The following is a 22,504-nucleotide window of genomic DNA, read 5'->3' on the forward strand; positions in this document are numbered from 1 at the left end:
ATACATGTATAGTTGGGTGAAGGAACCGGCAGGTGGCAAGCATAGTATTACACTTTTGATCAAGAGAGGCTCTCTTTCCAAAAACGTGTATCAACGTATTCTGAATCGTACTTTTCTTTAAAAATAATATCAATTCGTAAGCATGTATAGTTTAGAAGTAGGAAAAAGTTAAATATATATATATATATATCTTTTAGTTTATTTTTTTCTAGTTTGAGTTCCTTGTCTCGAGAATGTTTTACATTCTTTAGCGATAACGATGTTTCATAACTTCAACAGTAAAGGTTGTCCCTAAAGCAATAGTATTATAGACCTCGCTGAGTTACGTTCCTCGCAGATTTCTCAGTATCTTCCTTATAGTTGAGAGACAACGTTGTTGTTTTTCTATTTGCTGTTTATGACTATAGGAAGAGCCATAATATAGTTTTCTCAGTGGCCATTGGTGGCATAAAGCTGCTTGCCTTCTATTCAAAACGCAGAAGTCTTAGTCTCACTTTGAAACTCTTCAATTAAGTTTCTTCTGATGACAGTGATTTAGAAAAAAAACAAACAAAGAGATTTTCCGCGAATAAATTAAAACTCAACTGATGAAATGGAGTACTGTTATAATTTACTAGCAAAAACGCCGCTCCTCTGGCGGCTGTTTGTACTGACAATTAATAATGGAAATATCCATACATTATTAAAATAATTTAGAAAAAGTAAATATTTGTTTAGAAAGGTTTTTAAGAGGCACTGCAAGGGAAGAGTGTTTGAATTGTGCTGATGTTTTTGTATATTAAATGTGGTACCTTTATTGAAAAAAGCTTTAGTATTATATTCCCAACGTGCATTAATAAAGATATAACCAAACCTTCACATACAGTCCTTGTTAAAGTTGTGTTCTTGTTGTGAGGAAAGTACTTTCATTTGTTCTTGTGTTTTGTCATAAAGAAATTGTTGTTACATTACCACAGTTAGTTTTCTGAATCTTGAATACCCATAGTGTGGAATTCTTGATTTATTTTTTATTGTGGTGCCATTCAATATATGGCACCATATTGTATTTATTATTTCGGTCGTATACATAGATATATACATATATATACATGCTATGTCCATTATAATGAGATTTGAATATTGCTCTTTTAGTTCCACACGTTAGAAACATCTCGCTAATTACATTTGTCACATGACATTAATACTAAGCCTAATACGTTCTTAAACGTGAAATTTTAAATAGCCCTTAAAGAATTTCAAGCAAATGAAAAGTGTATACAATACTAATCCAACCATACTTTATTTATCATTTTCACTAATGATTACCTGTTTACCTCAATCCAGGGCTCTTCAGGCAAGCTGGGATTTGATAAAAAAAGCAGTAGTTAGAACACTACTTATATAAAACTTATCTAGTATTTTAAAATGTATTAAGCCCTATACTAACGTCTTATAACATTTGTAATCGTAATAATTTTTCGTCGACTTGTAAAAAGCTTATAATCATAACAGAAATTTATAATAATGTATTTTAAACTATATTGTTCAACAATATATGTATATATGATAAACAGTTTTGTATAGAAAAACAATAGAAACAATGGATGAAAAGTATTTGCAATAACAAATCAATGTCCACCAAGTTTCTTAGCTTGGTCCTTACCCAGATATAATGTCTAACAACATTTTGATACCCTCTACTTGATGAAATGTTGTGAAAATTGAATTTCTCTGCAGGTGTATTTCATCCGCCATATCTTTATTCATTTGTTTTAGTGCAAAGCAACACAATAAACTGTCTGTGCTCTATTCACCATGCGGAATCGTGCTCCAACTTTTAGCATTCTAGATCTGTGAACGTATCGCCGGGAGACTTCACCGTGATTGCTATATTTCAAAAAAAAAAAAAAAAATTGTACAGTTTCTCAACTGTTTGTTATTCTAGTCATTTAAAGCTAAATAGGTTACTTGATGAAGAACAAGATCTTTGTTAATAACTGCTACATCCTCAGTGTCTTAACACTTAACCTCAAGGAAACACACGAAATAACTGCTAAATTACAATAAAAATAAAATTCAAACAACAACAACTACTATCTTTTCATCTTACTTTCGAATTGCTGCAGGAGGTTTCAAAATTTCTTATTAATATTCTTGTATTTTAACGTGAGAAAGTGTATTTTTCAAGCCAAATGTTGCGATAGACAATCCTCCAATGACACAGATGTATGTCTGCGGACTTACATCACTAACAATTGGGTTTCGATACCCGTAGTGGATAGAGCACGGATATCATTTTGTGTAGGTTTGTGTTTTCCAACAAAACAAAAGAAATATGTTGACTAATTTCAAAACGCCACAAGGATTTTAATCAATAAAATTTTATTTATCTTTAGAACTACAACTTATATTAGGTGTTTTATTTTTAAGCCGTGTTCAAACTGAGAAAACATTGTTTGACCTCATACTGTTCTTTTATTCCTCACATTTTAAAGACACATTGTTGAGTTACCGCTCAAATCACGTATTTTAATCACCTTTCAATATCAGTTCTGCTGTTATCACTCAATTTTTTTTTCTATTGGACGTCCCAAAATTTCAAGTCTACATTAATTTATATAGATTTTTGTTTTACTCACCGCTCAATATTCTACATTAATAAATTTATATTTGTTCCTATAAGTATTATATATTTATCCCGTGTAAGTTCCGATATTAAATGAAAACATGATATTAAACAATATTATCCAATAATACACATTATACCTGACGGACAAACATACCATATTTGTCACTTCGTCAGTTAAATAGTTTATTTTATGTGTAAAACCTGCACTTAAGAGCATCTAACTCCTAGTCTTTTTTTCATACATTAATTATCACGAAAATAGTTTCATTGTTTCCTTTTTGTGTTGTTCTATATGGCACTCGGAGACGCTATTTGATGTTACTTTTATAAATGATGTGTTTTTTTTGTTTATTTTGAATTTCACGCAAAGCTACGCGAGGGCTATCTGCGCTAGCCGTCCCTAATTTAGCAGCGTAAGACTAGAGGGAAGGCAGCTAGTGATCACTACCCACCACCAACTCTTGGGCTACTCTTTTACCAACGAACAGTGAGATTGACCGTCACATTATAACGCTCCCACGGCTGAAAGAGCGAGCATGTTTAGTGGGACCAGGATTCGAACCCGCAACCCTCATATTACGAGTCGATATGAATGATATGTAACTAGGCGTTTGTTCTTTGTAACTGGTGGTATGTAAGCACTGCTTGGCACTAAATGTTGTTATTAATATCGAGTAGACAGCTCTGCACAGTGTTTAGTAACTGATCAATAACATATATGTCTATAACAGGTATTCCATGAACATCTTTTATTACTATCTATTGAAATTAATAGAATTAAAAGTCGTTAGTTTGAAAATTTTAATTCAATTATAGTTTGTAGAAGTTGCTATTTGTAGAATTTGCCAATCCTATATTAATTTGTGTTCTTTAGTTTTAAAGATATTAATATCCTAGCAGGGATACTCGAGTGACCTGGGAATGACTTCATATATCGTAGCCTCTACCGTTATTTGTTTGGGAAATCAATGGAAGACTAAAACGTGCCTTGAATATTAAAAGGTATGATGGGATTTTAAGAACCTGGAATGAGAACCTGTGTATCTGCTCCTCCCTGTGAATCCTGGTGACGCCACTTTTGAAACTATGTTAATAACCCCCAAAGCCTAAGCTAGCCAGGTCAAATCTTGCACACGTGTAAATGCCCAAACATTTTTGTTATTGTATATTTCCAACATAGATCGCTCCCACTCTTCTCTAAGGATAACTGTGGGAGTAACTGTGGGTAATGGAGTAGCTTGATAGTGCTTTGATGCCTTAGTAATTCATGCGGAGTTCTTTTAGTATCTTGTGTAAGTATTAGATAAAGCCTTATGATTTAGCAATAATGTTATTGTAAATTTTATAATGATGTTCTTCAAGTACATAGAGAACAAATCATTAAACTTTCGAAACAGGGATGGTAACTTTGTCTATTCCCTAAATTGTTATTATGGATCCTTCAAACAGAATATTTTAATATAATTAATATAATACTATACGTGCTATTAAAACCTTTCCATATTGTATACCTTGCGTGTTCATGTAGTAAGTGCTGGTAATCAATGCATGAACGTATCAACCCATAAGCAACAAAAGCTGTCAAAAGATCTTTAAAGTGTTGGTTTTCAAGTGGCGATCTAACCAAATTGACAGGTGTTATATAAAGAGTGAAAACAAAATCCTGTATATTTCACCATCTTATCGATTGTTAATGTCAACACTTTAAGTTCTAAAAAAAAACACAAAGAACAGTCGTGACAACGAAGAATTAGAAAAATTATGTTTCCTTTCTTCTTCAAAACTATGGTATCCGAAACGTTATAAATCTAACAAAGAAGGACTGAAGAATGAAACAGTCTTGGTGCTGTGCCTACGTGTAGGCTTAATAACTGAAACTTACTGTTTTAATGCTTAGCAGTTTTAGCCTATTCACTACTTTTTCTTTATAGTACACAACCCCTTCAACCCAACAGCTTATTATCAGCCAACATGGAATTAATTGTGGTAGAAAGGTGTTTTGTTTTTTTTTGGCTTCTTTTGAATTTCGTGCAAAGCTACATGAGGACTATCTGCGCTATCTGTCCCTAATTTAGCAGCGTAAGACTAGAGTTCCCTAGTCATCACCACCCACTGCCAACTCTTGAACTATTCTCATCAACGCAGAGTGGTATTGAGAGATCCTTTATAACGCCCTCATGACTGAAAGAGCGAGCATATTTGGTGGAACGAGGATTCGAACAAGCGACCTTGAGATTGCGAATCGAGCACACCTGACCATGCCGGGCCATGCTAACGGAATTTTCTTTGCAATTTTTTTTTTTTTCACTATAAACTATGGCCTCATCGGATATTGTATCTAAGATACGATATATAACTTGAAGGGTTTGTTTGTTTTGGAATTTCGCACAAAGCTACTCGAGGGCTATCTGCGCTAGCCGTCCCTCATTTAGCAGTGTATGACTAAAGGGAAGGCAGCTAGGCATCACCACCAACCGCCAACTCTTGGGCTACTCTTTTACCAACGAATAGTGGGATTGACCGTCACATTATAACGCTCTCACGGCTGGGAGGGCGAGCATATTTGGCACGACCGGGATGCAAACCCGCGACCCTCAGATTACGAGTCGCACGCCTTAACACGCTTGGCCATGCCGGGCCAACTTGGAGGGCAATACTCTTTTGTTTTCTTAACGTTCTTATGTTTTTTTGTAATTCGTAGTCACCAAACAAACGTAAAGAAAATTAGTCAGTGTAATTTATAGTGCTAAAAAAACAAACAAAAACACTCATAAATTAGCTAGTGTCGTTAAATGTAAAGCTCTGATGAAAATACTTCTCATTGGTACAAATATAAATTTTGTGAAATTCAAGCTTCTATAAAATTGCTTCCCGAGTAAATTTACTTTATTTCTTTTAATATATGTACGAATACTGTAGAATGTGCATGTTTTTTCAATCATAAATATGCCCGGCATAGTCAGGTGGTTAAGGCACTCGACTCGCAATCCGCGGGTTCGAATCCTCGTCACATCACAAATGCTCACCCTTTCAGCCGTATGGCAGTTATAATGTGACGATCAATCCCACTATTCGTTGGTAAAAACGTAGCCCAAGAGTTGGCGATGGGTGGTGATGACTAGCTTCCTTCCCTCTAGTCTTATACTGCTAAATTAGGGACTGCTAGCGCAAATAGTCCTTTGTAGCTTTGCGCGAAATTCAAAAACAAATAATTGCTTTTTCGTTTAGCATTTCGTGAGCTTCAAACATTCATCTTGATATATATATATATAAAGATGTATATACAATAGAAGCAATAACGTTTTGAGGCAACAGTGATCATTCTTAAAATTGGCACACGACATAATTTAAGAAATCAACAGAGCAGGAAATAGGTAATGACCCAATAACACCCAGCCAATCAAAACGACACTCTAAAGCCTTTTGCGAAGCTTACATGCTAAGATATTAAGGCCTTGAACACAGCCCCATCAATCAACTGTATTGAGGCTGTCAACAAATGTCACTGATTAAAAACCGATCTCATAACGGTAAAGTTTAATCGTATATGGCTACGCTTCCACTAATTTCTGCACTTCCTCCAATGAAAATCCACCATGTAGGTTAACAACTGCACTAATTTATTAGATCTCTAGCACAAATAAAGACTACTCTCAGAAACTGGTTCTACGAATATCTTATGTTAGTCACATTTAACAGCTCTGTAACATAGAGTAAGGCAACTTCTCAAATTAAAATTTATCATTTTGTTAATAAAACGATAAACAAAGGTCCTCAGGAAAGTTAATGTTGTCATTTTGTTGGCAAACTTGTAACAATAGTTTATATTTCTTTTGAAATTAACCAGCAGTAAGCTCGAGAGCTTATGATGTAAAGATTAGGTTTGGCACACACAACGGACATAGCGAAGACCCGGCATGGCCAGGTGGCTAATGCACTCGACTCGTAATCTGAGAGATCGCGGGTTCAAATCACTTTCAGCTGTCGGGCAGTTATAATGTGACGAACAGTCCCACTATTTGTTGGTAAAAGTGTAGCTCAAGATTTGGCGGTGGGTGGTGATGACTAGCTACCTTCCTTCCAGCCTTACACTGCTAACTTAGAGATGGCTAGTGCAGATAGCCCTCGAGTAGCTTTGCGCGAAATTCAAACCAAATCATAGCGAAGATAGCCTATAAGAAAATTGGAGAAAAAATGAGCTATTATACGAACTCAATAGGTATTGCATATATGATGAAGATAGTTCCAGACACCTCTCCCCGATTAATTTATATATTAAATCATTAAGATAAAATTATTTTTAAAAGTTATAAATAAATAAAAATAAATAAGTAAAAAATAATAAAGATACATAAATAATATATACATATATATATAATAAATAAGTACTAAAATAAAAACAGGCCACCTATGAGCTAGAAATAATGAAGGAACTGATGATGCAAAATAGATGAACATTGCCCTAAAAGGGAGCCGAGTAAAAGTGGGTTACTCTGGCCCTCTTCTAATAATTTTTAATGTACTAAGCTGTTCACACTAACAGGAAAAGGAAGGAGGAAGAGGTCAAGTGCACCTGACCCTCCTGGGTATACACACATGTATATCCAAACAACGAGAGAGAGAGATAGGCTATAATGCATCTATGAACGTAAACACAGAAAAAAGTTTGGTGAAATGCTAAATTTCTCGTTTATTTTCAACTCGTGTAACTAATTGTAAAACCTCATCCATAAAAAAAAATCCTTTGTTTTGTTTCCACGAACTCGCACAATAAAATTGACAAAATAATTCTAAACAGTTTATAGAGGTCACACCAGGGGAATGATTAACCCGTTATATTTCCATGTTAATCTCATGGTGAATTGGTGCATAATATATATATATATACATATAAATCCTGCAGCTGTTTAAAGCCAAGAGGCTAGAAGAAATTAAACTAATCTAACGTTTACTAAAACCGAAACTCATTATGGATAAATTGCTGATAAAACGGAAAATATCCGGATATTCTAAACTAGAATATCACACGTTCTTCAGATCAGAGAAACTGTGCGGTATGATGTGAAATTATATCATATACTCAGCATTAGATTCGTTTTATTTGACTTTCTTGTGTTCTAAGAGTGCAATTCAGCAGTTCCACTTTGTACAAGTGCTGTTAGATTTCATGATGGACTGCTGTTCACAAGCTGCTGCTGGTCAAAGCTATAACTGGAAGAATTTCTTACTCACGTAGCAGCAAAGTTCGATTGAAACTTTCATACAATGTATATATATATATATGTACACGGGTTTTATCGCCAACTGAAAAACACTTTTAATGTAACTGTCCCATCTCATCTCTGTAGAATGGTGGTAAAAATACGACGCTATGGAAAAAGTTTAACTGGTTTGAAGTTGCCACATGCAGAAGCCACGAATTTCTTCTCGTTCTATGACACCCTGAACATCCCTCATACTAATTACGTTGTCTAGAAACATATCACACCTCCTTAAGTTTGATAATATACCATGCCATAATACACTTTGGGTCCACCACTAGTTTGAGACACTTAAATACAGAATCGTTTTTTTTTTAAACAAAGCATGAGGAAAAAATAAAAATCATTCAAAATATCTAAGTATATTGGGTTGTCGTACCCAAGAAATATCTATTCCATTAGATATATACTAACAGTAGGTGATAAGAGTTAGATTGTGACTTGCACCAAAGCTGGTCTAACCTCTTATTTTTGGGAGGCCCTATAAGCTATACAGGAAATTATTTGTCAAGTTATTCTGTTATGAAGCGTTTGTTAATATTATAGCGCAATTCTAAAGTTCTGGTTATATCGGATTGCTAGCAGTAGAAGTTTAATAGTGTGACATTTCTGGTGGTAGTGGTTTATTGGAAGTAAAAGTTCAGTATAAGGCATTTTCTAGTGGTATTGGTTTGCTGTAAAAAAAAAAGTAAAATTATTTTATCAGAGTTAAATACAGTATTCATGATGACACAGTATTTCTCATGGTGAAAAGAATATGTCGAATTACTGTATCAAAGTCACAAATAAGACAACCAAAACAACATAATACATTTCGTTTTCAATTATCTCGTATCTCATGATATAAACAACATGCTCTACTAAGGCAGTGTTTATAGTATTCGGCTCTCAAGAAATACGAAAATGCATCCGTGTGTACTTCGGATAAGGATATGTGTACTAGCAGGATATACGTTCACCATCTTTTATCAAAATCCAAACTTTTGACTGAGTTATAGAATACACTAAACAACACAAATTATGTTCCTGGATAGTATGCGTTATTTCTTAATTGCTTATATTGTAAAGGTATAAAAAGTGGAGATTATTTCCTTCAAACTTTGATTTTGTGACCTGAATAATGAAATTTAGAAATTAACCTATTTTCTATGTAGAAAAACAAGCAAATTTGCACATTTTCATTTACATAAGGTCTGAATAAAACAACATATGAATCAAGATTTACATGTATTTATAATAAAGTTATACAAAAATGAACGAAAATGTTTAGAAGAGAGTACTTTTTAGAGATTTGCGAGTGTAATGTAAATTACATTCACGTATCAGCCCCGAAATATAGTCTCCCATCATGTTTTCGTTATACGCTCCTTGGTAGCGGTGTTCAAAGCCTAGTATATCTTAGTGGAAGCGCTCGCCTTACTCCTCTGAGTGTGCACCCATGTCTTATTTGAAGATGAGTGTCAAGGATATGAACTTTCAGAGACATCCTGCAGCCCATTTTTCCGTTATTCTTCACGAGACCCTCAACCAGTTCCACATAATATTTCGCCTTGTGATTGCTCAAGAATCCCCAAACCATTGCGACAAATCTGCCCCAAGCTTTTTTCTTCATACTGAGCTTCTTGGGGAATTCTGTGCACTCAGGATATTCTTTATTTGTGGTCCAACGAAGACACCAGCTTTGACTTTTGCCTCAGGCAGCTTAGGGAAGAAGTCTCGAAGGCACTTGAAAGCCAGACTCCTTCCTTATCAAGAACTGTGACAAATTGTTTCATAAGACCCAACTTTATGTGCAATGGTAGGAACAACACCTTCTGGAGGTCCACTAGTGGCCCACGCTTGATATTGTGCTTCCCCACAGAGAACTCGGTCTGTTGTGGCCAGTTCTACTGTTGAAGTGCGCTGCGGTGTCCCTGCTGACCCAAAGGCAAAGATAACAGGGAAACTTGGTAAAGTCTCCTTGGAGACCATCAGGAATGCCACCATTTTGAAGTCTCCGATAACCTCCCAGCCATACTCATCATACTTCAAGCCTGCTAGCAAGGTCTTAACGCTGTTGCATTCCTCTGAGGTGCATCAAAAGATATTTAAATTTTAAAAGGTCTAAAATTTGTATAATATAAAATCTTACAATTCAGGCAAGCAAAAATTGGCCGTCTTACCTTCTAGAGTTGTTTTCCAGTGCTTACAGGTAAAATGAGGTGTCCAATGTTTGTGTTGATCCCCGACAAGCATGCTGAAATATGCCTTGTAGGCGTTTCATTACCCAAGTCACAAAAGTTAGGTTTGAAGAGAAAAATAGGTCTTTTCCATTTACTTTAGGCATAAGCAATTGTGAAATAACACTTTCTGCCCAGGAACAAGAAAAAGTAAAAATGTTGTTATTGTGATATAAATAGTATGAAAAATTGATCCTCATGTTAACAGATAGAGATTTTTGGACTTCCATGACCTTGCTATGATCTTGACTAAATTATAGAATATAAATAGTGTGAAAACTCAATCCCCATGTTAACAAATAGGGATTTTTGGATATCCTTGACTTTGTTGTGACGTTGAGAGTTCTTGACATATTCGCTTTTTAATCATATCATAGTGCAACTGTGTACCAATTTTTTTTCAAAATCCATTCAGCCATTTTCGACAAAGCTGAAAAATGTAACCACTGTAAAAGTGTTAGAATAAAATAACAAGAATAGCAAGGTATGCACATTAAGTCAAACTTATTGTAGCAAAGTTAATATAAATGTTTTGTTATTTTACTTGTTGGATCTCAATGTGTGTAAAACAAAAATTTATACATTCGCCAGGCAAAACAAGTTAGTTTGTGTGTGTGAGTGTTTTCTGTTTGGTTTATTTGTTTTTTATTTGGATGTAACACTCTAAGTTATCTCACAGAGTTTTGATGACGAAGGATGAAAGTGTTAATGGTGAGAAAAAACATCAGTACTCTAATAACCATCTTTGTATCCTACACTTTTATTTCTTTTGTGTCGTGACTCAAAATGAGTCTCTGAAAGAATTAGTGAAAGGAAGATGAAGTAATAATGCGGTAATGACGGCGTGACAAATTATTACGCAAGTTTCCTTTTTACAGATTAACTATCATATTATCATACACAAGTTGTGCAACTGTCATTTAAATCCACTAACAAATAAGAGAGTTATAAGAAGTTTTTAAAATGTCATGAATTACACAGTGCCAAGTTATTATGCAAGTTTCTGACAAATGCGTCTACAGCACAAAAGTAGCAGCCATTTGAGATAATAATAAATAAAACTGATACAGTCAATCTTTAATTACCAAATGAAATTCAGCAATAGCTTAATACATAAGATTCTGAAGAAGATAATTTATTTATTGATATAACCACCATTTTGGACATTACTTTCGTGAATGTCTTCTGCTTTAACATCACTTGCATATGACAGTACAGCATTCCAGAAATCATTCCTTGATGTAAATTGCCTTCCACTAGCATATATCGTACGTTTAATCATACTACAAAGGTTCTATGTGTGGTTCAATTTTGGAGACAAGGCCAGCTATTCCATAAACTGGTCAGCTTTAAAGCCTCACTGAAAGGTAACCCAACGTACCACAACTAGTATGACATTGTGTATTATATTGCATTAAAAAAGACCTTTCTTTTGAATCCTTAAGAATTTATCCCATACCAAAGTTCTGAGTTGTCCTTAAGAAATGTACTATAAACTACAGAAGTGATGTTTTTACCATCAGGTACCCAAAATGGACCCACAAGCTCAGTACCAATAACACCAGCTCATAACATTAGTCCTCAATCTCCTTCTTGACATTTCATTCTGGATGGGGCTGAAGTAGGTTTTACAAGCTATTTTCTGGTCTATCAAGAGCTGCACGACACTCATCTGTAAACGAAACTACTTGAAAGTTTGTATTTAAATAATGGTAAGCTCATGTAAGTCGCTGGATTTTATACACCTGGACTACAGAGGTGTTAAATTGGAGACTTAACACATTTTGCAACATTCCGGAGAACCCTAAATCTGACATATCTCTCTACTCAATGAACGAGGTTTATTTGTAGTTGTTTACTTCGTGCTGAAAGAGTGAGGTCTTGAAATTGCACATATTTTCCCTTTGTTATAGCCTGTTTGCTTAGCATCAAAATCGATTAGGTGCTTCATATTAGTTCTATGGTCTCGACCAAAATATTTTGCAATTTCAGTTAATTTTTCGCTTTAGAAGGACTATTTACAATTTCATGCTTTTCCTCTGATGTTAAATCCTTCCTCCAGCCGATAATTTTGATCAAAATCTGCAACAAATGAAACTTGCTCAATAATTTGGCACTTTGTCATTCATGACATTTTATCTTAAAACTTTCTCAGTATTTACTGGATTTTAGTGACAATTTCACAATATGTGTATGCTAATATGATAGTTAACGTACTTGAATTTTATCTAAGTCAAACATATGCTTTTCGAAATACTTCTGATAATCTGACACGTACTACAAAGCTTCGGTTGTATGGTTTAAATTTCGCGTAAAGCTACACGAGAGCTATCTGCACTAGCTGTCCCTAATTTAGCAGTGTAAGACTATAAGGAAGGCAGCTAATCATAATCACTCACCGCTAACTCTTGGGCCACTCTTTTACCAACAAATAGTGGGGTTGACCGTCACATTATAACATCCCCACGGCTGAAAAGGCGAGAATGTTTGGTGTAGCGTAATCTCAAATACGCGACTTTCATATTACGAGTCAAGTGCCACACAAAAACCTGACCATGACGGGTCACACACGGGTCTGGCGCTTGAAAAGTAATTTTCCATTGCCAGTGTCACTGAAAGTGTAACAACCTAAAACACTCAATTGAACAGCATTATAATTACGTATGATCTATAAAACTTGTATCATATTCCCGCAAAAACAGTTATTGTGTCTACAGTAGCTTTTAGATTTATTGGAAATGTATGATTTTTCACGTCGTCGACGATCCTACAGTAACTTAGTGAATGGTTCTAGTGTGTACATGAAAACATTACACAAATTAGTGGCCTTGCACAATATTTTATTATTGCAAAATAAAAGTTTGTCGTCCATTTTGAGTCTTAATTTTGTGGTACCTCGCTATATTTTATATTTTCCTATTGCAAAATAACATTTAGACTACTAGAGTGACAAACAAATACACACATCTTAGACTGCTAGTGTGACAAGTACACCCTTCATTCTCCATTTTACTAAAATTTCTTAATCTAAAACTGACTGCTGCTACTAATCTATTACCAATGATCCTATTATGAATTAATTTTTGAAATGTAAATCGTTTATTTTATGTATCTATTTGGTTTATTTTTCGTTTTGGTTTTTAAATTTCGCTCAAAGCTACTCGAAAGCTATCTGCGCTAGTCGTCCCTAATATAGCACTGTAAGACTAGAGGGAAGACAGCTAGTCATCACCATCCACCACCAACTCTTGGGCTACTCTTTTATCTACGAATAACGAATAGTGGGATAGAACGACACATTATAACGCCCCAATGACTAAAAGGGCGAGCATGTTTGGTATGACAGGAATTCTAACTCGCGACCCTCAGATTACGACTCGAGTGCCTTAACCACTTGGTCATACCGGGCCTATTTCTTGTTTAAGCGAACTAGATATACACGGGCCTGAGCGTGGACAAGTGGTTAGTGTGCCATTACTGTGATACCGAGAATTACAAATACATGACCCGTTACCTCAAAAGCGCTTTCTGCACTCTGGGACTGTGACTATCAAGTTCATAATATATCGCTATTTCTGTATTCGGAATGTTTGCTTAACATGAAAACAACTTTAAGAATAGCTTCAAATATATTATTACCTTCTATCGATCACAAGTCTGAAGCTAATTCTATTCAAAATGTAAAACCTTATATTTATCCTACACAATACTAACAGTAATCTCATTCTTAACAAACCTAACAATAATACCAGTCTTTACAATCCTAATAACAATCTGACGCTTCACATTCCTAACAATAATACCACACTTCACATTCTTAACAATAATACCACTCTTGACAATTCTAACAATAACACCACTCTTCACAATCCTAACAATAATACCACTCTTCACAGTTCTAAATATACTAATACTCTTTACATTCTTAACAATAATATCACTTTTCACTATTCTAATAATATCTCAATCTTTACAGTTAAATCAAACATCCATTTAAAGATGATGCACCTAACCTAACTCAATAATCATTATTATTTCCTTTTGAAACTAAATGAAGAAAAGGGAAACATGTTAGTTTTTCAACCATATATTAACGTTATGAAAGAAGTAGTATGATAATTAATAAGGTTATTCCTGTTTGTTTTAACCTGGTTGTTTGTCTTTATACGACAGTTTTGTTGTTACTAAACTTGGTTGTATTTAGGTCTAGCCCGGCATGGCCAAGCGCGTTAAGGCGTGCGACTCGTAATCTGAGGGTCACGGGTTCGCATCCCCGTCGCGCCAAACATGCTCGCCCTTTCAGCCGTGGGAGCGTTATAATGTGACGGTCAATCCCACTATTCGTTGGTAAAAGAGTAGCCTGAGAGTTGGCGGTGGGTGGTGATGACTAGCTGCCTTCCCTCTAGTCTTACACTGCTAAATTAGGGACGGCTAGCACAGATAGCCCTCGAGTAGCTTTGTGCGAAATTCAAAAACAAAAAAAAACCAAAGTATTTGGGTCTTATTCGTGTTGACTTTCCTGCCTTTCGATAAACTAATCGAAATGTGTATTTTCTTTGTGCTATGTAACAGTTTGACTGCAAAGAGAAACGACATATGCATTTACCAGTTTTTACTTTGTAAACAGTAATCGATGTACCATGCCATTCTATACTTCAACTCAAATTGAAATATTGGAAGAAGCAATAGATCGATCGCAAATTATAAAGTAATTTTGTTGAGACATCTCTGAGGCGTATTGGTATATAAGTCAAAGTACTTAAAAATCGAACAAAACTTACTCTTCCCAAGACACCGCTTTTCGCTTCCTTGGAAGTCTTTGTTTACGTTGATGTCTCAACGACTTTTTTACGACAGCTATAACCGTGACTAAGTTTTCAAGTATGTTTATTTAAACTTCGAATTATACGATCACAAACGAGAGGGATGGTAAAAACATATTGATCTGTGGCGCCAAGAGAAACGAGACGTAAGACACGTGCGTGATTTATGAGATCCTTTCGGCTGAAGAAAGTTACAGTTAATCTGCTGAATTAATTATGAGTAAACAACTTGATCCATGTTTTACCCAGTAGCTGATACCTAGGCTGTCATGAATTATTCGGGAACTGGGAGAAGTTTGATAAAAGTCTGGTTGTGGTTTAATCGACCTTGAAGAAGCTATTGATTAAGTATTAATCAGGCATGGTAAAATAGGTTAAGAATAGCTATTGATTAAGTATTAATCAGGCATGGTAAAATAGGTTAAGAATACTGCTTGTAATGATACGAACAGCGTTTCTTCATTCCAGGAATATCTTTAAACACCGTGTGAATCGTTGTATTTCTCATTTAAAATGCAGGCATATCATAAGGATATGGTAAAACAGTGTTAGGTACACAAAGTAACTTATTTTTTTCCTCTTGGAAAATTTTAACTTTGATGTGTAAGTTTTATCTTCGTCTTAGTTAAGCAGTTTCTTCTCGAGCTAGATATGTATATAACATATATATAACATTCAACTGGGTGTAGAATTTGAAACTAATGAGAAAACAATAAACTTTTGACTTTGTTAAAATATTCAATATTTAATAATTTAATTTTTGAAACAACAAAGCTATACAATGGGCTGTCTGTGTTTTGCCCACTGGAAGCATCAAAATCCAATTTTAGTTCAATGAGTCATCAGAGCTGAGCCATGGATGTATGAGGCAATGTTTAATGAGTTTTCTGGTTAGTTTATTATTGTTGTTTTTTTACTGTTATTTTTATAATTGTCATTTGAGTACCCACCTGTTATTTTTTTAATTTTCTCAGCCTCGCTACAGTATAATTTTCTGTCTCTTCAACTACTAATTATTAAAGTATGCTTCTCTGTGTCTTCATATCTAATCACTTGTGTACTTGTGTGTTTGTCTATTATCTTAAGTACCCACCCATTTTTGTTTACTTTGAATTTTTATATTTAACAATGTGTTTTCCTGTCTAAGACAGCACGTGGCCTAATGGTTAGCGTGTCAGGCTGCTGATCCAAATATGAAGAGTTTGAACCGCGATATTCCTCTAAACACGTTCCGCATTTCCAGCTTCGGAGACGTTATAATAGTGAAAGTTTGTTTGTTTTTGAATTCCGTGCAAAGCTACATGAAGGTTATCCGCGCTAGCCGCCCGTAATTTAGCAACGTAAGACTAGGAGGAAGGCAGTTAGTTATCACCACCCATCGCCAACTCGTGGGCTACTGTTTTATCAACGAATGGTGGGATTAACCGTCACATTATAACGCCACCACGGCTGAAAGGGCAAAAATATTTAGTATGACGGGGATTAGAACCTGCGACCCAGGGATTACGAGTCGAGCTCCCTAACCACACCGCCATGCCGGGGCAATAGTAAAGGTACCTCCTGGTATTGAGCTAGAAATGACCGCACGATAGGCGGTGAGTGATATTGCTTTATTGCCTTCTTATGCACAGCAGCTCAAATTAGAAATGTCTATACCTGGACCTTAAGGAACTGTAACCTGGCCAACTAGACTATATATGTCACATGAGGTACTTTTCGGGTTAAAATTACAAGATACGAGTTTCTATTTATTCACCTAACCCTTTGTTTTTTCTTTCTTTCTATTGATATACATTCCAGTGTATTTGTAAGTCTATTATTAGGTCCAGCATTTTATGTATTTCTCTTTATGTATGCATTTTTTTCTTTATTCGCATTCGATATACATGGATATACACAGCTGTGTGTATCTGTTCAGTTTTTATATACTTTGTGATCTCTTGTAAAGCGTCCCTTTCTTTATGTATATGTATAATCATTTAATATTATACTTATTATCAGCATCTTGTATCTCTGTATTAGTGAAACGTATTCATTTTTGATGTTCTTGAATATTGAAATTCTTATTCATATATGTATCTTTCTACCAACCAATCAGTATCTATCTACCCTTTTATTTAACTAGCTGCACACAGTTTCAGTCATACTTTACTATACATCTACCTACAAATGTTAATAACTACATACCTGTCTGGTTAACTATCCACTTAAGTTCCAGTCTGTCTGTTCCTTATAAGCTTATCGACCACCAGATTCACGTATATCACTGCCTCACTATCTTCCCACTTGTACAAATGTTGTCTGTCTATCTCCTCACAATATGCCTATACTTGTTTATATATTTATGTAGCTGTTTGTCTGCCTGGCTGTCTTTCTTCTTATGCGTTATATAGTTCTGAAGCTATCAATACTTGAATAAGTTCGTCTACTTACTTGTGTATTCACATAAATGCATTACTTTAAATCAAATATGTCTGCCTATTCACGTGATCGAATCTGTACGACTACTTACGTATGTAAACATCATAGAGCCTGTTTGCCTTCTTACTTACATATTACCATGAACTGAGTCTTACTGTATACATGCTTACGTAAAATGCGAGTGGTTTGAAGAGTATTTTTGCCTTCATACTTATTTATGTATACATGATTGACCCTGCCTGCGTTAACATCATTTGATTTCCTTATTCGTCTCATCCTATACAGTTATAAAAATAATTCAACATCTCTTGTATCCCCTGTAATATAATCACAGTGAAAATTTAACAAATATTCCTTATTCACATGGTAATGATAGTGTCAACATCGTGAGTTGTTCGGGTAAAAGGTTAAAATGTCAAACTAATTGTTTAATTTTAACTTATAATATTTTATTTATATGTAATATACTTGTATTAGATTACTTTGTTGAAAAGCGTAGTTTAATGGTACATCTACAGAGAGTTAACCTAATCCATATGAATTATTTCTGTATTCTAATTCAGTGGTGCATCTCCGCATGCGGATGCTTGCTGTGACACCAGGGGCGTTTAGTATCGCACATATTTAGCGAATTCACAGTGTAAAGTTGTCACGTATAGTTATAGAAATTGCTTATTTTATAGCTTTTCCGAGGAAAATAGGCCTTCAGCAATCAATGCACATCCAAAAGACACAACATTCCGAAAACAGAAGTCAAAACTCTCATAGCAAGGTGTAAGCTATATAAGGGACAATAAATCCACTCCCAAGCTAATTCAAGACAACAACCTTATCGGCACAATTAAGAATATTTTAATACTGTTTGTTTGCTTTTTTTTAATTTCGCGCAAGATACACGAGGGCTATCTGCGCTATCTCCGTCCCTTATTTAGCAGTGTAAGACTAGAGGGAAGGCAGCTAGTCATCACCACCCACCGCTAACTTTTGGACTACTCTTTTACCAAAAAATAGTGGGATTGACCGTCACATTATAACGCCCCACAGCTGAAAGGGCGAGCATGTTTTATGCGACGGAGATTCGAACCTGCGACCCTCAGATTACAAGTTGAACGTCTTAACCCACTTGACCATGCCTGGCCTGTTTTAATATTAGAAATAAATGTCCTCAAAACACTATTGCTTTAATTTTCTCTAATTCGACACTCAACGTTTTGCTGTAAGTGTGTTGTCCAATTAAAAAATATATATCAAACTTGGGTTTTTAAAGTCACTTATTTCTAGTGTTCAAATGTCTTTTATACACCAATGTGCACTAGAGAAATTTGATTCTGATTAATTCACACATAACTTCTGTTAACGTTAACATAAAAGTTAGCAAGAATTTGAATTTGAGAAAAGTTCACAAACCAAATGTTTACAAGCTTCCAACCATAACACAAAATTATCGGTTATTTGCATCAGAAAAATATCCAAATATGTTGAAACCGCAGCTGCCCCATACAATCATATGTCTGTGAATTTCCTTCCCTTCCGCTATAGTTACAACTGCCTTTTTGATCCTTTTAAAGATAATTTTCGAAGCCACTGTAGAGAAAAAAGTGTGTGAAAAGTACATCAGTGGTTGTAGATTACCTCTCTTCCGTATATTGACACCATAAAAATTGTAATGTCGGGAAATGGTTTTTAATTATGACTAACAATCTGAATAAAGTTAACTAGGAAGAAGTATTGCAAGTGTTGTACAAATGTTAGGATATCATTCTTATAAACTAACATAAACCTCAGTATATCTAAGGGGCTATCATAACAGTTAACGACGAAAATACTTATTTTAATATATTACCCGAGTAGAGTTATGTTATGCACACTGTTGATTAATACTTAAAGTAATAAACGTTTGGGTTGAGGTTTTCGCGTCACAATTCAGTTCGTTATTTCTATTTTTTCACCATTTTTTCCAACAATTATACAGAAATGTGGGTCAAAAATTAAAAAGAAAACTATGACGTAAGATCGATGCATCTTCCAAAGTATAACTTTTATCACGTTTTCCCAATCAAAATAATACTAGCTGTTTGTCAATCAAAATTTGTCGTTAATTAGACCTCTAAATTATCTAATTTTAGCGTAATATAATAGAAAACGTGGTTATTTTATATCAACATATATGTTCTAATTGTGTATGGAAAGAAATCACAAAAGTTTCCAATAATATAGAGTCCACTTGTAAAACCAATTTAGATAGTAATTATGGTCATTATAATATAACAGAATGTAGCTGTTAGATCAGGCCAAGTAGTCTTTCTTTAACCTACTGTACTTAATAAGTATCATAATAACTTAAAATGAAAATACAATTTACTGTGGTAAGCAACATGGGCAAAATTGAATTGGTGAAATTTCATTGCTGGTAGTCTTTAGCAATAAGTAGACTGCAGTTAGTCTTTAGAAATCATTCGTTGTTCGTGTTTGGAGTAAACGTGGATGTTTCTTGCTGTTTTTTTTCTGTAAAAATAAAAGGCTATTCATCCATGATTGCTGAGCATCGTAATTAAATTGGGATGATTCATTTTTCCTCATGTTGTTCACACTGTGATGTTTAGTTGTTAAGTAAGATGTAGCTATTTTTCTTACATGGATTGTAAATAGTAACTGAAGCCAAACAGTACTTTATACGTAGGTTATAGCACTAAGACAAGGTATCTTTTTTATGTTCATATTGTAGTTGTTAATTCGGGCCAGTTACTCTTTATATGTAGATTGCTGTTGCTAGATGAAGCCAATCAGTCTTTCTTATGTATATTGATGCTTCTAGGACAGACCACTTTGTCCTTCCTGTGTACACTGTAGAAGTTATACGGACTAAGATGGTTTAATCTCATAAAGTTTTAGTTTGTAGATAACCCAAGCTGTAGTATCTTCCTCGTGCGCTATGAAACGTGATTTGGTCGGTTTCACTGAAGGTAACTTTGCAACGTATGTGATATTAGCGTTAACTCTTCATGCGTAGCGTAACATTAATAACCAAGAAATTACATATTTTTCTCTAGAAGCTTTCGCATAAAATTTTTGCACTCTGATATTTGATATCAAAACTGTAAACAGAGTAGACTTTGATGCATTGACTGTCGCACTTTGTGTTTTATAAAACTAAAGAAACACACGCACACTGCGCGTCATTATTACTAAACTGACAATTTCAGTTAACGTCTTGTTAAATTTTTGCATTTTAAAGTGTTTCTAGAATTACTAATTGGTTGGGAAGAAATTATTGAAAAGTTATTTCAGATACATCCTTTTGTTGCGAAAAGTGTCATGTTTGGCCATTGAGTGGTATGGTTTTCCATTATGCAACTAATATGTCATACCTCATCAAATTACCTATTGAACATATTTCTTTTTAAATATATCTTTTTGATCTACTGAGCACTACATTTTGGCACTACGTTTGACGTTGAGACAGTTATAACGCTTTGTTCGCTAGACTGCGTCATGAGCACAATATTTTCTTATATGGTGTCATGAGCATTTTTATTATTAAAGGCATCAAAATTATTACATCTAGATTTAGTTCTAGCTCATTACAAAACACATTTCTTTGAACTTCTATATTTTACGTTAATTTAAATTTTTTATAGAATTCTTCATATACAATCTTGGAATATTGGAACTGAGTTTTTTCTCTCTCTCTCAGTTACAAGCCACCTTCATTTTTAAGTTTAATTCTTTTACTTGTTTCATGAGGATTGTAAAATGTGTTAGAAAATTGAACTATTTTAATTTTAAATTAAATAAAAGATATAAAAAAGAGGTTACGTAATAAATAAGCGAAAAATTAGAATTGTTATCTTTTAATTAATAAAACCAATAATCGCCTGAGAGCTTATAACACACATCTAATTCACTGGCTCATTTGGATTTATAGATCTCAGTCACCAGGTGGGACCATTAAAGGGCCCCTTGGATTGATGGTATCGTGTGAACACTGCCTACGCGCTCTTTTTTATCTTCTAATTGTCCCATCTACGGCTCTGACCTCGACCTTAGCCTTGCCAGCTCCGTCCGGACGATTGACGATTCTTGTGACATATATTTACCGAATTCTCCTGTTAGCAAACACTAAATACCTTAGACATTCTAATGATTTAAATCATTCGAAATTGCTAGAAGACATCCGCGCGAGGGGCAAGGGCGATAGTCCTATTCCTGAACACCCCAGTTTGGAAAAGTGAAAAACCTTTCCTCAAAAACTAAATACCTGCCATGGTGATTGTTGTTGAAGGGCTTAAAAATGCTAAAATCTGGCTTCCTGCCCTCCCTCCCGCGGATAGAGCACAAGATGTTTGACGTTTAGGACACCCGACTCGTAATAAGGAAGTCACGGGTTTGAATTTCCTTACCTAGCATTTTCCATTTTAGCCATGGGAGTGTTATAATGTTGACTTGTTCCCTTTCCTCTAGTCTATCATTTCCAAGTTAGGAACGGTTAGCGCAGATAGCCCTCGAGTATATTAAAGAAACTAATAACTGTGTAACTTTGTACTGAACAATAAACAAACGGACAATGAAAGGTTTGCATATTATAAGTAGAATAACTAAATTTATTTTGTTCTAGAAGCCCACCTTGATAAACAATGTTCATACCCCACAATGTTATTTTAGTTATAAAATAACCAGGAAATTGATTCTACAGTTTTTAATATTTAACGAAATTATGCTCTAAATTGACAACGTTTTATTTTATTTTATAACATAAGCCAAATTACAGCAATGGCTGATATAAATACAAAGAAAACTGTGTTGTAATGTGATATCAAAAAATGTTCTAACATACAACATCGAACGTTTGGTAATAGCGAAAGGTTAATCGCTTTCGAAATTTTTCAATGGCCCATAAGCAAAAAAACATATCTGTATTAGAAACCATATTTCTAATGACATTTAAAATACAAATCCTGAAAAGCTGTTATACCTAATATGTACGCTGAGAAAAATCATCGTTTAATACCTTTCTTGAAATAATCTCTTTATATTCATTGTAATAATGAAACATAAAACGTTAGTAAAAAATTTAAGGACAGTGATACGTATATAATGATACGTATTGATATATTAGCAACTCTACTTACAAAATTTTATAATTATTGTATCAGATATTTTAAATGTTTTGTG

General features: G+C 34.6%; 1 long non-coding RNA gene across 1 annotated transcript in view; it reads right to left on the minus strand.

Annotated features, from left to right (window-relative positions):
- LOC143258595 (uncharacterized) overlaps positions 1 to 17,483 on the minus strand; it is a 29,885-nt gene extending 12,402 nt beyond the window's left edge. Inside the window, exons 1-2 of the long non-coding RNA XR_013032402.1 lie at positions 17,099 to 17,483; positions 1,643 to 1,866 (exon numbers count right to left, since the gene is read on the minus strand). This is a non-coding gene — a long non-coding RNA (uncharacterized LOC143258595). The remainder of the gene's footprint in view (positions 1 to 1,642; positions 1,867 to 17,098) is intronic.
- Positions 17,484 to 22,504: the final 5,021 nt, after the last annotated feature.

This window comes from Tachypleus tridentatus, chromosome 8, assembly GCF_004210375.1.
Source record: "Tachypleus tridentatus isolate NWPU-2018 chromosome 8, ASM421037v1, whole genome shotgun sequence".
Lineage (NCBI taxonomy): Eukaryota > Metazoa > Arthropoda > Merostomata > Xiphosura > Limulidae > Tachypleus > Tachypleus tridentatus.